This window comes from Nomascus leucogenys, chromosome 2, assembly GCF_006542625.1.
Source record: "Nomascus leucogenys isolate Asia chromosome 2, Asia_NLE_v1, whole genome shotgun sequence".
Lineage (NCBI taxonomy): Eukaryota > Metazoa > Chordata > Mammalia > Primates > Hylobatidae > Nomascus > Nomascus leucogenys.
In genome coordinates, this window is record NC_044382.1 from 69,750,444 (window position 1) to 69,768,932 (window position 18,489).

Below are 18,489 nucleotides of genomic sequence, written 5' to 3' on the forward strand. Positions count from 1 at the left end.
CTGTTCTCACACTGCTAATAAAGACATGCTGGAGACCTGGTAATTTATAAAGGAAAGAAGTTTAATGGACTCAGTTCCACATGACTGGAGACACCTCATAATCATGGTGGAAGATGAAAGAAGAGCAAACGGACATCTTACATGGCAGCAGGCAAAAGAGTGTGTGCAGGGGAACTCCCATTTATAAAACCATCAGATATCATGAGACTTGTTCACTATTGGCCAGGCACAGTGGCTCACACCTGTAATCCCAGCACTTTGGGAGGCCGAGGCGGGAGGATCACGAAGTTATGAGATCGAGACCATCCTGGCCAACATGGTGAAGCCCCGTCTCTACTAAAAAAAACACAAAAATTTAGCCAGGCATGGTGGCGGGCACCTGTAGTCCCAGCTACTCGGGAGGCTGAGGCAGGAGAATGGTGTGAACCCAGGAGGCAGAGCTTGCAGTAAGCCAACATTGTGCCACTGCACTCCAGCCTGGGCGACAGAGCTAGACTGTCTCAAAAAAAAAAAAAAGAGACTTGTTCACTCTCATGAGAGCAGCATGGGAAAAACCCTTCCCCATGATTCAATTACCTCCCACTGGGTTCCCTCCCATGACACATGGGGATTATTATAATTCAAGGTGAGATTTGGGTGGAGACACAGAACCAAACCGTATCACCATCTGAGCTGGGCACACAGCCACCACACAGAGGATTGAGTGAGGTGGCCCTGCCCTCTTGGATGGGAGTGCACGAGGGCCTGGCATTTGTCTTATCTGCTGCTGAATCATCTGTGCTTGGCATGGGGTCCTGCTTAGAGTAGGTGCTCAAAAGACATTTCATTTGTTGAGTGAATGAAAGAGAATCATTGGATTCAGACTTGAGTCATATTTGAAGGCCTGCTTCTCTGTTCAAGAAATGTACAGATGAAAGACACATCTGGTGCAACCAACATTTTCTCTGCAGATGTGCCACTCTGGCTGCTTATTCTGGCTCCTCCCTTTTGCCCACATTTCCCCCCAGTTGAGAACATGCTCCTTCTCTCCCTCCTTCTTGCAGGAGGTCTTCCCTGACTACACAATTCCATGTGCACGAGTGCGCATACCCCCACACGCTCTGTTCCCCAAAGAGCAATTGTGAGCCTTGGAGATCAGGACAGAGAGACTGGAAGGAAAGGCTCAGAGTTTCCGCCCTCCTCCTAACCTCTGTCTCCACTGGCATCCACCTCCTCCATGCCACCGCAAACCCAGGGTGGCATTCCTCTCCCCACCTCCCATTAGATTAATCCACCCAGCCATAGTAAGCTCACTCCCCCGGGGTTCAGGATCCACCTGGATGCTATTTGACCAATGAGGGAAAGCAGGCGGGGCTTTTGTGAAGTTTCCTCATTGATAAAATGAGATATAGTGGAAGTGGCAGCCCTCCAATATGGGCCAGATAGTGTCACATTTTGGAAGTGACCCGGGAGCTGTGACTGCTACCTTGTGGGAGAGAAGATAGCTGGGGTGAGCCGGCACATGAACAGGAAGTAGGATTCTGAGTCATGACGAAGTGCAGCTGCTGAATGAATCAACACCACTGCAGAGACAATCCCCTTGATGCTTTGCACCTTTCCAAGCAGCTGTCCTCCACTCTGCATGCTTTGTTTCCAATGGCCTACATCTGAAACTTCTTTCAGAACCCTGCCTTTGGGCTAATGGAGCGATTTGCTTGGAAAGGCAGAGAGCTACCATCCGTGTGTGGGGATGAGCTCGCTCAGTTCTGCTGGACGTGGTCAAGGAAGCCTGTGTCCCCTCTTGTCACACGCAGCCACCTCTGATGTTAAGGGTGGATGAGATGATAAAGCTCTTCACCATCTAAGCCAGCTTGAGATGGGGTTTCTGTGATGTGCAGTCAGAAGCAGTCCAAGTGATCCATGCTCTTGTGAGTGTGGCTACTCCATACACATATGCACACTCAGGAGTGTGCACACAAACGCAAGGCCAATTTTTAAAAACCCAATAGCTTTTATACACAGCAGCAGAAAACTAATGAAGTAAAATGGCACTGCGAAGTAAAATGGCACTGCCAGTGTGGAAAACAGTATGGCACTTTCTCAAAAAATTTAACATAGAATTGCCATATGACCAGCAATTCTCCCTTTTGGTATGCCTAAAAGATTTGAAAGCAGAAATTCAAACAGATAAATGTACACCTCTTTGGGGGAAAAAAAAATGTTTTTCCCCTGTTCTCACACTAACACAACAATAATCATCAACATGGAAGACTTCTGAGACCCCAAAATATGGGGGGATTTCACCCCACCAGCAAGCAAGCAACTAATTCTGCAGCAGACACCAGCTGAGTGTCCTCCAATTGCATCAGATCCCACAGGTTGAGGGCTTAGTCCCCAAGACTGCCCCCTGTTTCAGACATCAGTCACAAGTTCAGGCCTCTGGAACTTCTAACTGACTGGCTTCAGGTTGGGGTTCCTATGACACCCCCCTTTGGGTTCCATTAATTTGCTAGAGCAGCTTACAGAAATTAGGGAAACACGTTTACATTCACCAGCTCATTATAGGATATTTTAAGGATACACATAATCAGCCAGATGAAGAGACACACAAGGTGAGGTCTGGAAGGGTCCCGAGAGCAGGAGCTTCTGTCCCCGTAGGGTTGGGGTGCATCACTCTCCTGACACGTGGATGAGTTCATGTTCACCTTCCTGTCAGCCACCCCATGATCAGCTTTCAGGAAGCCAAACCCTGTCCTTTGGTGTTTTTATGGAGGCTTTCTTACACAGGCATGATTGATTAAACCGTTGGTCATTGGCGATCAACTTGACCTTCAGCCCCACTCCCCTCCCCAGAGATTGTTGGGCAGGGCTGAAAGTCCCAACCCTCTAATCTTGCCTTGGTCTTTCTGGTGACCAGCCCCAATCCTGAAGCTACCAGTCAATTATTAGCATACAAAAAGATATCACTTTGGAGATTCCAAGGATTTTAGGAGCTGTATACCAGGAAATGGGAGCAAAGACCAAATATGTATTGCACAATATCACAACACCTTTTCATACCAACATTATTCGCAATAGTCAAAAGGTGGAAACACCTCAAATGTCCCTTGATGGATGAATGAATAGACTGTGGTATATACATAGAATTATTCAGCCTTAAAAAGGAATGAAATTCTCACACTCATGCTACAGCATAGATGAACCTTGAGGACATTATGCAAGGTGAAATAAGCCAGTCAGAAAGGGACAAATATTATCTATTTCACTTACATGTGAGTATATTATTTCACTTACATGTGACACATAAACTAAGTACATTCATAGAGACATAAAGTACATAGCATGGTGGTTTCCAGAGGTTGAGAGGAGGTGGGAATTGGGATTTATTATTTAATGGGTATAGAGCTTCAGTTGGGGGAGATGAAATGTTCTGAAGATGGATGGTGGTGATGGTTGCAAAGCAGTGTGAATGTACTTAATGCCACTGCACTGTATACCAAAAATGGTTAAAATGGTAAATTTTATGCTGTTTATGTTTTATCACCATTTTAAAAAACACACAATTTGAAATCATAAAAGAAAAAAAAATCCCCTTTACAAAAAAAAAAAAAATCCACAAGCTACCTTGGAATAAACTCAACCAGAAAGTCATAGGACATTGGAGAAAATCCTAAAACTTTACTGAGATGTAAAAGTTGTGGTGAATAAGTGAAGGTATACCATGTCCATGGAGAAAAAGGATCACCATCATAAAGCAGGCAAATCTTTCCAAACTAATCTATAATATGACACAATTTCAATCAAGACCCCAACAGAATTTTTCATTGAATTCAATAAGCTGATTCTAAAAATTCTATCATACAAAGACTATCATACAAAAAATACAAGTTTTTGAACTTTTGATGAAGTATAACATACACACAGAAAGTGTACAATCATAAATGTGCAGCTCAATAAATTGTTACAAAGGGAACATGCCCAGGTAACACATATCCAGATCAAGAAATAGAATACTGCCCCGGAAGCCCCCCTTGTAACTTCCCTGCAGTCACTCCCCCATTTAAAGATAAACACTCCCCTAGCCTCTATCTTAATTGATGAGTTTTGCCTATTTTTAAACTTTCTATATATGGAATCATACCATATGTACTCTTTTGCATCTGGCTTCTTTCACCCAACATCATGATTGTGCAATCCATCCATATTGTTGCCTGAGTTGCCGATCATCTATTCTCATTTCTGTGTAATATCCCAATGTACAACTATCTCCCCGTATATTTATCCATTCTACTGCTTACAGGTATTTGGGTAGCTTCCAGCTTGGAGAAGTTACAGATAGCATTCTGGTAGTTGTCTTTTGGTCTACATTTGTGTCTTTTCATTTGTGCACCAAAAGACACAAATGTAGACCAAGAGACAACTACGAGACTTTGTGCACAAATTTTGTTGGGCATATCCCCAAAACTACAAACACATTTTTTAAAAGAACTGAAGATGTTTGTGTAGCAGGTACAAATGGGTCAGTCTTGCCCTACTAGGGATCAAAATAAATTATAAAGCCATAGCAGTTAAAAGGAACACATATTGATACATCCCCAAATACACACACACACACGAGCACAGTCACACATGCACACAGTATTCATGCACATGCACATACATCCACACATAGGCGTGTACTCCCACCCTCCCAAACTCTACCAGTCAGCACAGACAACTCTCAGGCTGGACTTCCCAGACCAGATAACTGAGTGTCTCGGTCCCTTTCAAGTGGTATCAGAGCACAGGCCTGCAAGTATCCAGGAGACGGCTGATGGAGAAAAGGAAGAAGAGAGAGAGGCCCCCTCCCCCACCCGCCCACTGGCTTTAAAGGGAGAACAAAGTGAGTGGGATCAGAGTGTGCAAGGTGATGGCAGCAACGCTGAAGCCATTTATCACTGCCAGATGTGTGAAGGGTCAGGCTGCGGGGCACGCTGGGAGTGCCAGCAGGGGCGCCTGGACCCCAGACACGGCAAGAAATAACCTATCCAGTCAGCAAGGGACCGCAAAACGGCTGCCAGGACCCTGTTCTTAACAAAATGACAATGAGCTTTCTTTTTTGTCTGGGCCAGAAGGGGCTGGGGCCAGGGTGGAGGCAGCGACAGCTTAATAAAGGGCCGTCAGTGTCAGTCAGAGCTCTAAAAATACTCTCCCGCTGCCAGCAGGCTCGCTCTTGCACCCGCCCGCGGGCTTTCTGCTGCCTGAATGGTCCCTCAGTGACGCACAAGGACAAATGTGTGCCCAGAGAGGCCTGGTGTCAGGCGGCACACATGGTCCAGCTTGTGGCATCTGCCCTCTCCCCCACCCTCACCCCTCCAGGTCCCTCTAACAGGCACACCTGGGGCCAAGAAGGGGGTCAAGAAGGTCCCAGGGTGGTGTGTGCTGGGTGCACACTCCCCACTGTGCTGCTCCATCCACACACAGGACAGCAAAGACAGCAGCCACCTCTCCTTGCAGGTGGCTTCCTACCCCAAAGGCAGCCAGACTTCATAGGGGATCCCAGGTTTGAGGAAGGAGACTCATTACTGGCTGTGGAGGCTCCCACTCAGATGGAGGAGGCACCATGGGCTTTAGGTAAGCCCCTGGTCCAGGCCCTAGAACCATCTCTGCTTCTGCTACAGGCCACGTGTGGAGAAGGAGGTTCAAACCCTGTCCTTAGGGAGATCCCAGCCTGCTGCGGCAAGCGCAGCCACAGCCCTAGAAGCCCTTCTGATCTGATGGAGAAGGCTCAGCTCTTGCCTTTCCCAGTCTGATGAAGGAGGCACAGCTTCCCAAAGACAGGTTGCCACACAGGGACAATGAAGGGATTTCAGCCAAAGTGTCCTGACAGCCCTGTGCTCCTCAGACTTTAACTTTGCAACTGAATCACCTGGGATCATTACAAAAGCAGATCATTATAAAAGCAGGCCTGGGGTGGGGCCTGAGATTCTGCATTTTTGCTTCATGGACACATTGGTTAGTGCAGTAATGAGATCCTGGGTGATGGGGGTGCTGCAGGTGCCTGAGTAGCAGGATGAGACGTGGGGAGGGTGCAGACCTGGGGAGGGTGCAGACCAGAGTTCTCTTGGCTCTTCTGCTGATGGAAACAGCCCTGAGCTGGGGCCCTAAGGAGGGCTCCGTGGAAGAAGTGTAGCAGAATCAGATGCGCAGAGAGGGGACTCGGGAGCCGACAGGCCCTAGGTTAAAACTGTGGCTCTGGCATTTATTAGCTGTGTGGCCTTGGGCACGTTTCTTGACCTCTCTGAAGTGAGGACAGCAACGGGTGTGCCCACCTCGCAGCGTGGTGTGACCAGATCCATCACATCCGGCACACGGCAGGGGCTCAAGGCATGCCAGCCACTGCGTTTATACTAAACTAACTGCTGTGCCCTCGGATTGGAGAGCCCAAAGGCACCAGAGGGAGATGCCAGCGTCAAGAGACAGAGCCACAACGAAGCGAAAGGCGGGGCTGCAGAGAGGCCCTGGGTGTCAGGAGGCCCTGAGGCCTCGGGCGAGTCCCTGGCCTTTCTGACCCAGGATCCTCACCTGCAGTATGAGGATCACAGCACCGCCTGCCTCTGTAGCTGTGTGAGAGGTCAGATCGCACAGGGCCTGGCACCCGGTAGGCGCTCCATAAAGCGCTCCACGGGATGGGGGTGGGGTTAACGTGGAAGGCCCCCCACTGGCCCCGGGCCGGCTGCCTGGGAGGAAGCCAGAGCGCCCTCCCCGCCCCACCCCCACCCGGGCCGCCTTTGAGCCCCGCGCTGCGCTTTGAAGTCCCAGATGGGCCTGCAGGAAAGAGGATCCCGCGCCCAGCCCCCAGCCCGCACCTGGATCAACACGCGCCGCCAGCCCCGCCGCCAGCCTGGGTCCGACGGCCTGGCGGCAGGGACGGCCAGGCGGCCGGAGCCGCCCGGCAGCGGCTCACTTCAAAGTGCCAGCGGCCGCCAGCGGGAGGGGGACCTAATCAGGCCCGGCTGCAGCCGCCTAGGCGCAGAGCCCCGCCCGCCCGGGCTCCCGCCCCCGCCATCTGCTCCGCGTTAGAGCTCGCGCAGCTGGGGGCAGGGGCGGCGGTGGGGGAGCGGCCAGTCACTGCCATCCGAGTTGTAAGGCCACAGGCGTCATCTGCCCCAGCTAATTCCACGCCATCACTGCTTCATCAGTGCACGGTTAGTGGAGTACATCACTGCTTCACGGATGCACTAGTTAGCGCGGTGCATCGCTGCTTAATGGATGCGGTAGTTAGTGTGGTGTATCAATACTTCACCAATGCACTAGTCAGTGCGGTATGTCACTGCTTCACGGATGCACTAGTTAGTGTGATGCATCACTGCTTCACGGATGCACTAGTTAGTGCTGTGTATCACTGCTTCATGGATGCATGGGTTAGTGTGGTGCATCACTGCTTCACGGAGGCACTAATTAATGTGGTGCATCACTGCTTCATCCATTCACTGGTTAGTGCGGTAAATCACTACTTCATTAATGCATTGGTTAGTGCAGCAAATCTTTACTGAGTGCCTGGTATGTGCAAGGCAAGGGAAATCCATTTTGTTCATTCATTAAACAAACGTTTGTTGAACTCCTGATTTGTACTAACAGACCCTGGGGGGCACAATTCAGTCATTCCTTCCTTCCTTCATTCAATAAACCTTTAAAAAATATAGAGATGGGTTTTGCCATGCTGCCAAGCCTGGTCTCAGACTCCTGACTTAAAGCGAACCTCCTGCCTCAGCCTCCCAAAGTGCTGAGATTACAGGTATGAGCCACTGTTCCAGGCCAATAAACCATTAAAAAAAAAGAAAGAAAGAAAAAAAACAGCAACATCTTGATTTTAAATAAGTAATTTTTTAGTGTTGACTGCATGCGGTTACTGTCCCCCAGGTTCATCTTCCTCCCTCCCCACTCCCAGTCACACCCAACTCATTCACCAGCTCCTCCTTGCCCACTCCAAGATCCAGCACTTGTTCTTCCTGCCTGGAATGCCCTCCTCTGCCCTGGACAAACTTCCTATTCATCCTTCAAGAGCCCAGGTTAAAAACTTCCTCCTTCTCTACCTTTTCCAGTCCCCATCCCGCACCCACTGGGTGCTTCTCTCCCACTAAAGGATATACAGCCTTGAATGAGAGGGACTTATTCCTTTTCAGGGCCTGTGTGCCCCCCACAAACTGGCAGCCCCAATCTGAACCCTACCAGTTGGCAACTGTGTGGTTCTTATAACCTTTCTGTGGCTCTATTTTCTCCTCTGGGATTTAAAAAGCCCTTGCAGGGTTGTGGAAAACAAGGTGGGTTAAACACAAAGCCAGGCCCAGGTGAAGCACCTGGGAGAAGGTGGCCATGGTTGCCTGATTGTCTCCACAGCCCTCTGGCTCCAGAAATGAAAGCTGAGTTCATGCTCTCTCCTCCGGGAAGCCCTCCTGATCTGAAACTAGGCTTCCTCTCCCTCTGCTGAGATCCTGCTAGTCTCAGTCAGCCCACTGGCTGCTGGCATCCAGCTGCTCCTGCATGCTTGGTGCTTGCTGAGCCTGTTTCCTGGGCCCGAGGCTCCAAAGGGCAGGGAGCTGGCCCTGTGTCTCTCTCTTTTCTCCCCCTGCAGTGCCTGGCACATTGAACACCCTGGATCCAGCAGCCAAGGGTCCCTCTCAGGCCCTTGCCCTGCCCAGTGGGGAGCTGGGGCTAGGTAGGCTGCTTAGGTACTGGGCTATGGCCCCTAGAGGTGCAACGAGGTGCCTGGGGACAGGGGTTTTACACACAGGCAGGATGGTGGGAGTGCAAGTCACCTGCCATGCCAACCTACTGGCTGTCGCATGTCCAAGAGCTAAGCATCATCAGGCTTCAGCTTTGAGAGCCACTGAAGACTTTTTGGAAGCCCCAGGAGCTCTAAAGAGGGTAACCTCAGGGAATGAAGCTAGAACATCTGTCCAGGAGGCCATCAGGCTGGAGCAGCCTGGGTTGGAGTGAATCAGAAAGGGGCTCAATTCCTGGAGATACTGGCAGACAGGCAGGAAGAGCACTGGACCACTGGGTCATGACCCTTCTTGTGCCCTCAGGTCCTCTTTCCCTTCCTCTCTGTCCTCTGCTTCTAGCCAGCTCACAGCCTCTGTCCCTCTTGTGGGTTCTATGTCTCTCCTAGCTTGTGGTCACCTGTGGGGCAGCGGGAGGGAGCCTGAAAAACGAGGTGTTTGGAAAAGTCCCAAGCATAAGGCCTGCAGACAGTAAATGAGTTGTGGGTGTTGGGTGGGTCAGAGAGAGATATGTGTTTAAGCTGTACATAGACTTGTGAAAAAAAGACCTGGGTTCGAGTCCTGACTTAGTCCGTTACTACCTGGAGGACATGGAGGGTTCTTCTGAGCAGACCTGTGAAGGGATCCTGGAAGGCATCCCAGGTGTGGCAGCAGGTCCTCCTGGCATCCCTCGAGGCAGAGCACATGACTTCCCACCACTTTTTCCAAACACACACTGCATTCTTACTCCCCAAGGGAAAACCATGCTGGTCCCCATGCAAGATGGAGCTGGATTTCATGTCGAGCCTTCTCTGCCGCGTGGGCTTTCTGTAGGTGCAAATGTCCAGTTGAAACCCCCAGAAAGAAGCACTGGGGTGAGGATTCAAGGGCACGTGACGTGCTCAGGGAGTGCAGCCAGGGGAGACAAGCAAGACAATGGGAGAAACAGGCTGGGGACGCCAGGGTGTGAGCTCAGGCAAAGTCCTGCAAGAGGCAGCTTCAACCTGGTCCTGCAGGGACCCTCAGGAGGGAACAGTTACACCTCAAGTTATCCCAACCTGAGGAAAGGGAGTGGGCTTTCATACTCCTGCACCAGTGGAGGAAGGTGAACCCCACTGCCGTGTGGACAAAGCGAGTTACAATATCCTGGGGAGTCCTCCAAAAACCAGCCGCTGGTGCTGGCCCTTGACAGCACACAGAAGTGGGGTGGGGGTGCTCAGAAATGGAAAAAAGAGTCCCAGTGAATCTGGGCTGAGGACCAAGGTCCACCAGTGGAGCCCACCCAAGGTCTCCTTTGGCCGTACCCCCTTGGAACACTTTCCGGGAAAAGAGCCCCCTGGAGGCAATCGCAGGTGTGGCGGCCACCAACAGGTTCACAGATGCTCCGGATAGGTCCAAAATGTCCCAGGGCCATTGTCAGGGTACTGGTGCCTCCAGCAGGTGGCCTTGGCACATGTGGCCTGCGAGGAGGGTTCACAAAGTCATGATTTGACCAAGTGACTGCCCAACTGACAAAAGCTCCCTCTCAAAGTCAGGACAGACCAGGGCTTGAGATCCCAAGGGTATCAAAAAACCTGGTCCCACCATGTACCAGCTGTGTGTGTCTGGGATCAATATTTCACCTCTCTGAGCCTTAGCCTCCTCCGCAGTAGGAACGGGATAGTTATGACCATCGCTGAGTACTTACAGTGAGCCAGACACCATGCTGAGCTGCTGTGAGACTGCTGGGCTTCCCAGGACCCTACACCTCGCTTTTCACAGGCAGTGGGGCCTGTACAGTCTTACCACCCAAACACCTATCTTGAATACCACTCATGTCCCCAGTGAAAAAAACACTATTTCTAACAACCCTCATGCTAATTAACAAACCCTGGTGTTGCTTTTGTTAACAATGTTGGAGAGTGTAGACTCCTGATGAGAACCCTTCATTTATTACTTTACCATCCCTGGCAGGGGCACCATGTACAGATGCACAGGTTGTACACTGCACAACTCCAGGAGGTACCGCAACAAAAACCACCGTATAAATGGCACTCCTTGGAACTTTTTAGTGCCCAACTTGTTCAATATGCTCCCTCAGCCCTGAACCCAACAATTTGGATTCCTGATTTCGGTAGTTCAGATGCTAACGTCCATCTCTAGGATATAATCCTGTGTACACATATTCATCCCATGGTTAATAGTGAGGCATTTTTAAGGCCATCACACAGGCAATGAAGCAAGACATTAGCCTTGTGCCTGGCACACAGCAAACTTGGTAAATAGTACCTGTGATTTTGATTTTGCCTCCAGCACTTTTCTGCCCAAACCCCAGGACTGGACTGGACTTTGGCTTTCAGAGTCCCAGCCCCAGCTTTGCAGACCCTTCTAGGACACCCCAATGGGCTAGGAATCCTCACTCCACCCCCGACTCCCATCCCCCAGGCCTCTGCTCCCATTAAGAGTGGCCCCCGCCCCGGCCCAAGCCAGTCCCTTCCCCTGGGGGGAGAAAAGGTTGGATCACTGCATCCCTTCTCTTCTCAGGGTTCAAAGCTACCACTGGTCCCCATGCAGCCAGCTTGATTTGTTTCTTATCTTTAATTTTTTTTTAATCGGGCAGATCCCCTCCAGTTAATTTTTCCGCAGCATCTTACAGCATCTTTGGAGCGGGCAACAAAAGCATTCTTTTTGGAGCCAGCGGGGGGCCAGGGCAGAGCCACTTCAAAGGGAATGCAAAGCGGCAGCGATGTCCCTGTCATTGTCCTCCCCTGTATGCCTGCCCCCCCATTGTCCTGAGGCCGCCCTGAATAGGCAGGCACAAAGGCCACACGTTCAAAGTGGGCACCACACGCTCCTTCAGAAGGCCAGCCTGTCTCTGCTCTGGTCCCTTCATCCTCACAGGCACAGGTTTCCAGCCAGGGAGGGGGGCTGGCCTTGAAGTGGTTTTTTTTCCCCTCTCTCTTCTGTTGTTTCTCTCTCTCTCTCTCATTCTCTCTCTCTCTCTCCCTGAGTCAAAACTTATGATTACATTTTAAAGCAGCATCTGATCAGCAACCTTTCCCTCTCACTTTCTCTGCAGATCAAGCGGGATTCGCCCCAGGCTGCGGGTCTGCTGCAGGACTGCTGGGGCTCTCATGTGGGGTGGGAGCCGAGGTAGGACTGTTGGCCCCTCTGGGAAACAGATGAATCATTTTTAGTTACTGGGGTAACAGGGAGGGGTGAATTTCAGTCCTGGCACCAGGGGATCTGAGACCTGCTGGGCTAAGTGGGAATCTAGAGATAGATTATTCAACCTCGATTTTATAGAAGAGGAAACTGAGGCCCACAGACGCAGAGCAACTTGCCCTAGGGCTCACAGAGAGGTTGGGGCACAGCTAGGGTTGAATCCAGGTGTCCTGACACCCAGTCCAGTGCTCTTTTATTTCTTGGTGCCCAGGGAAAGCCCCTGAGCCAGAGGAGACCTGAAGGCTTCAGCTGCTCACAGAACACCCAGTCACCATAGGGAAAATATACCAGGCTGGGCAAGATGGCTCATGCTGTAATCCCAGCACTTTGGGAGGCCGAAGCAGGTGGATCGTTTGAGCTCAGGAGTTCAAGACCAGCCTGGGAAACATGGCAAAACCCCATCCCTACTAAAAATACACAAATTAGCCAGGCATGGGGGTGCACACCTGTAGTACCAGCTACTTGGGAGGCTGAGCTGGGAGGATCACATAAGCCTGGGAGGTGGAGGCTGCAGTGAGCCAAGATTGCACCACTGCACTCCAGCATGGGTGACAGAGTGAGACCCTGTCTCAAAAAGAAAAAAGAAAACACATCAAACTACAGAGAGAGTCAACAAGGCTGGGATTTTGTTTGTTTGTTTGTTTGTTTGTTTGTTTGTTTCATTTTGAGACAGAGTCTTGCTCTGTAGCCCAGGCTGGAGTGCAGTGGCATGAGCTCAACTCACTGCAACCTCCACCTCCCAGGTTCAAGTGATTCTCATGCCTCAGCTTCCTGAGTAGCTGAGTTTAGAGACTTGAGCTTGAGCTGCCACGCCTGGCTAATTTTTGTATTTTTAGTAGAGATGGGGTTTTGCTATATTGGCCCGGCTAGTCTTGAACTCCTGACCTCAAGTAATCTGCCTGTCTCAACCTCCCAAAGTGCTGGGATTACAGGCATGAGCCACCGTGCCTGGCCAAGGATGGCATTTATATGCTGTTCCTTTGAACCAACTCTGAGCACCCTGCCCTCCTGGAAGCAGACTACCAGACACACTCTATGGAAAGAAAACGGAGGTCGAGGCAGCAACTCCAGGCCTAATGGAGTGCATCTCAGTACCCGATCTCCTGAGGTGTGAGGTATTCACATGGCAGAGGAGATGGCAGATGCACCAAGGAAAAGAAAGCCCCAATCTTCAGGAATGTGACAGCAACAGGAGTCATAATAGCCATCATTTCCGGACTTAGGTACCACAAGCCTGGCACTTGACACAGTATTGAACTTGACCCAAAAATCCTGGAGGAAAGATGCTATTATTATCTCCTTTGAGGGAGAAGGAGAGCGAGGCTCAGAGAGGTTAAGTAACTTGCACAGAGTCCCACAGCTAATTAGTAAGAGGCCTGGGACTTGAATCCCGCTCTGCCTGATTCAGTGGGACATTAAACGGCACCTGTCCTTTGGCCCTGAGTTGTCCTCATAGGCACACTGTGTGCAGGGCCTCAGGATCAGATCCTTGGGAATAGGAATGGGAGGGGGAAATGATTACCTAGTCCAATCAAGTTGGTGAATCTGAATTGAGAGACTGAGCAGCATCCCTGGCCCTAAGGTCAGAAGCTCCAGGAGAGGGGAGCAGGCAGGGCAGACCCTATTCTCAGAAAGCAGGAGATGCATGTGTGGAAGCAGCCAGGCCTGATGTCAGCAGTGGGCTCCCTAGAGTCAGCCTGAACTTGGGTTCAAATTCCAGCTTTGCTGCCTGAGCCACGTGACCTTGGGCAGCCATCCACAGAACTGGCAGTGGCGTCTGCCCTGTAGGAAAAGAGCCTCGGTAAGCACCCAGCACACAGGGAAAGCTCAAGAAATGGTACAGCTGCTGTTGCTTGAAAAAAAATTAAGAAAACAGGACAGGGGAGGCAGAGATTTGTTTGAGGCCTGACTATCAGTCCTTGGGGCCAGGAGAGCAATTGGCAGAGCTGCGGGCAGAGGGCAGGACCTGGAGACCAGGAGCAAGGGGTGGGAGGTGGGACAGATGAGTAGCTGGAGCTAGGAGCACACCCGACCTGGGGATGGCTTCAAGGCAGTTCCAGAAAGAACCCAGCAAGACCAAGAGAGGCAGAGCCCCACAGCCCAGAGACGGGACAGGCTCAAGAGGACTGGGCTGGGTGGTCAGGGCTACTGGGCCCAGCCTCAGTAGGCCCCAACGCTTGGCCCAGCTCAGCCGACTGGCTTGCTGTGTGACCAAGGGGCAAGGGAAGCCCCTCTCTGAAGCTCAGCTTCCTTCACCTGTGAAATGAAGGGGTTGCTCTAGTTTTACGGAGAATTGTTCCTGTGCCCCAAAAAGGCCTAGGGGGAAGGGCCTGCCAAAGGAACAGGCTTCCATCTCAACTGCAACCAGTGCAGTCCCCCTGAACCCCTAGGCTCAAGCAAACTGGCTTTAAAAGAGCAAGTTTGAAAACTGCCCCAAAGTTTGATGGAAAACAGATGTCCTGAGCATCCATGCAGTGCCAGGTGCTGATGAAGATGCACGTGAGCCAATCCCTGCCCTCAAAGAGCTTTCGGCTGATGGGGAGACAGACAGAGAGAAACTTCCAGGGAAATGGAGTGGTGGGTTTACCCAGGACTGGGAGGAGCATGGGCTGGAGACGCAGGCTTCGGGCTTTTGAAGCGATCTCTCTCCCTTTCTTTCATACACACAGAGCCCGAAGCAATCCCTAAGACACCCACAGCTCCAGAACCCACTTACATCCACCTGCCTGTGGCTGGGACCCACAGAATGAGCTTCCTCCAGGAGAAGAGATGGAAAAGTCTATACTTGGTCCAAAGCAAGGGCTTCCAGGTCATCTCTCTGGAACCCTGGCTAAGTCTCACAGGCCAAAAAGCAATGAAAGTATGACTAACAGCTAAAAGTGGCCACTGTGTGCCAGGCATTGTACTAGACACGTTCTATCTATTCACCATTTAACACCGTGAGACAAAGGGAAGTGGCCGAGGCTGGAGCCAAACCCAAGCAGCCCCTGCTCACAGGCTGGGCTCTTGACCACTGCACATTATGGCACATGTGGCAGGCCAGCTTCCTGAAGGAGGCAGGCACCATTAATTAATTTCCTTAGAGGTGCTCAGAAAGAAATCGGGACTCAGAATGAGCCTCCCCTGCCTTCGCCCCACGGCCTCCTGACGACTGGGTCAATTCCATCTCTGTGTTAAGGCACGCAAATTTGGCTTAATCTCATTCCCGCAAACAAATCAGCCTAATGAAATCTTTCTTTGTAAATGAATTCGTGGAGCAAACAGCTGAGTGTAAACAGTGTTGTAGCGTCGCCTGTTTAGACACCATTGATTTTCAAATCAGCCTGCTTCTCCACCCCGCACGGCAGAAATAGAGTCAAAATGCAAATGTAGTATAAACGACTCTATAATAAATGCTCATTCAACATTTATTCTTTCTCAAATCATCTCTTAAAGCCCTTTCATGCTAATGTCTAGGAGATGTGACATTAGAAAAATTGCTTTGACATGCTAAGGGGCTCCAAGATTAACAAAAAGAGAAAGGACAAGATAAAGCTTTCGGAAGACCTATTTCAGAGGAATTATTCCTGCCTTTGAAAGTCTTCCAAGGTTGCCGCACATCTCAGCTTGTTGGCATACATGTAAATGAACTGCTACAAAAGTCCTCGGCTAAATTCCACTCAAATGAAAGCTCCCAGCCACCGGCACGGTGACAGGGAGGGTGGCCAGACTTCAGGATGAATGCTGAAGGGGGCTGGAGGGAGCTTTCTTGTCCTAAAGGCAGATGAGAGCGGGCTCCAGCCCAAGCCAAGGGATAAAAATGTCAGAGTCAAGCCTGGTTGATGTGGTCGGCACCTGGCTGGCTTGTTGAAAAAGGAACACCTGCATCTTTTATCAAACGAATTATCCAGCCTATCCCCAGCTGCTGGCCCAACCACCATCCTTGCCTCTTATGTGTTGTGTAAGTTGGCAAACCTCTCTAAGTCTCTCTTTAAAGATAACAAGAGGACCCACTTAGAGAAGATTCAGTGACGAAATGCATGTAGAGTGCTCCGTGCAATGACTGACACTTAGTAAGTGCTCAAGAAGTTGTTTGTGGTTAGTGTCATGATTATGCCTTGGCATTCTCTAGCGCAGATTGGAGGCAGGAGAAAGAGGAAGCCAGGTGGCAGATGAGCAGAGATGTCACTGATGCAGTAACCAACATCCAGATAGGCACAGTGACCATTCTGTTACTGGAAAGGGATCCCGATCCAGACCCCAAGAGAGGGTTCTTGGACCTCGCGCAAGAAAGAATTCAGGGCAAGCCCATAAGTAAAGTCTATGCAAGTTTATTAAGAAAGTAAAGGAATCAAAGAATGGCTACTCCGTAGGCAGAGCAGTGGCTTGGGCTGTTCACTGATTATACTTGTAGTTATTTCTTGATTATATAGTAAACAAGGGGTGGATTATTCATGAGTTTCCCAGGAAAGGGGCAGGCAATTCCCTGAACTAAGGGTTCCTTCCCTTTTTAGACCATATAGGGCAACTTCCTGGCATTGCCATGACATTTGTAAACTGTCATGGCACTAGCAGGGGTGACTTTTGGCATGCTAATGCATTGTAATTAGCATATAGTGAGCAGTGAGGATGAACAGAAGTCACTTTCATGGCCATCTTGGTTTTGGCAGGATTTGGCCAGCTTCTTTACTGCATCCTCTTTTTATCAGAAAGGTTCTTTGTGACCTGTACCTTGTGCCGACCTCCCATCTCATCCTGTGACTTAGAATGCCTCACCTCCTGGGAACGCAGCCCAGTAGGTCTCAGCCTTATTTCTCCCAGCCCCTATTCAAGACAGAGTCGCTCTGGTTCGAATGCCTCTGATGATTCCAGCACCCCCATCTATAGAGATGGATGGTTCACAGCCAAGTCTGCTGCATGGTCCATAAGGATCTACTTTGAATTAAAGAGCTGCACGACATTCCCAGACATTACATTTCAGAGCAAGCTGAGTGTGCTGTGGACATCATTCTTAATGACTAGAGTGTCTTACAGTTTTCTAGAGAGGAAGAGAAGGAACATTCACTGAGCATCTTTTAAACAGTTTGTGTCATTAATCTTGGTGACAGCCCACTGATGTTGATATTCTCGCTTTAAAGACTTCCACATTCATCAGGTTGGACAGAATGCTCTAATCATCCTAAAACTTCAGTGGCTTAAAACAGTAAAAGTTTATTTCCTGTTCACCCAGTAGCCTATAAGGGTGGTGTCCGTGGGTGGGGCTCCCTGGGGTGGCTTTTCTTCAGTGGTGACTCAAGGGCCATGCTCCTTCTGTCTTTAGTCTCACAGAAAAGGACAATAAAGGGTCGTGCCTGAGAGGGTTTTCCAGGACAAGCCTGGAGTGGGGATTCCCTTCTGCCCAAATTTTGTTGCCAGTCACATGGCAGGCAGGGAAGTGTGGTTTAGCTGTGGTGCCCAGGAGGAAAAAGAACCACTTAGTGAAAACAGGAAAGCAGATTCAGAGAAACCAAGTGACTTGTCAAGAAGAAACAGACTTTGGGAGGCCAAGATGTGCGGCTTGCTTGAGCCTAGGAGTTCAAGACCAGCCTGGGCAACATGGCAATACCCCATCTCTACTAAAAATACAAAAATTAGCTGGGTGTGGGAGTGCACACCTGTAGTCCCAGCTACCTGGGAGGCTGAGCTGGGAGGATCACTTGAGCCCAGGAGGTAAAGGTTGCAGTGACCTGTGATTGCGCCACTGCGCTCCAGCTTAGGCAACAGAGTGAGATCCTGTCCCAAACAAATAAAAATTAAAAAAAGAAAAAGAAACAGAGCAGTTAGCTAAGGTGCAAGACCCATCACCCACTCTTTGGAGGCCTCGCCATCTTTGCTACCATCATCATATCATCAGCAATAACGATAGGCATTTATTGAGCACCTGCTGTGTGAGACTCTGTTGTGGGCACTGAGAATCAGAGCTGGGTAAGAAACAAGCCATGTTCTGGGAGTGAGAACACCAATGGCATCCAGCCCGAGTTATGGACAAAGTTAGTGTTACAGAGAATCTGAGCTCCCAGAGCCTTCTGGATGCGAGAGCTAGAGAAAGGAAGAGGAACCAGGGCTGATCGGGGAAGGCTGACTCAGAAAGATGGAGAGGATGAGGTTAGGATTCCAGAAAGGGAAAGGGATGCCTGAGGAGCCCACACTGAAGATGGTTTGTGGGGTGAGAGGCGAGGCTGGCTCGTGGGTGGATAACCAGTGCTGAAGGGCCTGGAGGGTCAGGACTGAGGACTGCATGAGCTGTGGAGAGCTTCCAGAAAAGAGCGGAGCAGGTGCTGGTGGCATCCTCCCCAGATGTCTGGGCTTTCTCCCTCCAACATCCACATCTCTCCACCCAAGGGCTTCTCTGATGGCCAGAGCCCCAAGCTGCTAAAATATTAACACTCCCCGGGAGCAGCCCTCAACCTCATATCTAAATACCCCAGATCCCTCCTGCTTGGCGAGGTGGGAGAACTCAGAAGTACGTCTTCCACACTGCTTCCCAGATTCCACAGCAAGACTGCATTCCAGCTGTCCACATGGGCACCTGGATGGACAACATGCC